Genomic DNA, 919 nt, shown 5'->3' with positions numbered 1-919 from the left:
CGTTTGAATTTGAATTAATAAGTAAAAAATAAAGACAACTATATTAACCTATATCAACGGAAATAGTTTTATTTTAACGAGTAGGCCTACACGATGCTCAGTTTAAAAAAGTAAAGTAGTAAATATCATCCTATAAATCTAAACTAATTTGTTCTTAATTATTTTTTTGTGACCGAACGAAAGGATATTTTTGAAAAACTTTCTTCGATAATATTGTTCTAAATTATGGCAGGAATCGATTGGTAAAGGTTTCAAGTCGCTAAGTAATTTTTTTGGCCCACAATCATCCTCGGAACTTGCTTAACATATTTGCTTTAGAACTAGTCCTCGATATTACTTCGTTGAGGAGGAGATACGACTTAAAGCTGCGGACACACATCCATACATCCATCCACCCATCCAGAAATGACGAATTATTAAACGCAATTGCTAGTATGGAAATTGCGCTAAAAATATGGGGGGGGGGGGGGGGTTTGCGCCAACGGAAAGGGTCGCTACGCTTCTGCCATACATTTACACAATTCTACGTTAGAGTATCTATGTTCGGGTAAATATTATGAAAAACTGTTCCCTATATTTCTGACTCATCCTGAGGTAGACAAAAATATTGACACTAGAGAGAACGGTCTCAGAGAGGTAGGAGGCACAGTAGCACACGAGGGCCACACCGAAATTTTTCCCTCCCAATCTCAAGTCGGGCACGAAACTGATGGCTGTCAGGATGGTAGATTGCGGGATGAGGCAGACGACGAACACGATGGAGATGGTAGACAGCATGATGACTGTCTTCTTCTCTCTGCTGGAGATGTGTGTCTCTGTCTTGACATGTGACATGGATTGTCTCCATCTCGCTTGGTGTTTTAGTTTGATCGTAATTATTCCTGTACTCATTAGTATAATGAAGAAAGTTGTGTACGGC

Source organism: Physella acuta, unplaced genomic scaffold (genome assembly GCF_028476545.2).
Source record: "Physella acuta isolate Inbredline_101_S28 unplaced genomic scaffold, ASM2847654v3 ptg000319l, whole genome shotgun sequence".
NCBI classification, from domain to species: domain Eukaryota; kingdom Metazoa; phylum Mollusca; class Gastropoda; family Physidae; genus Physella; species Physella acuta.
Note: the sequence above shows the minus strand (reverse complement) of the source record.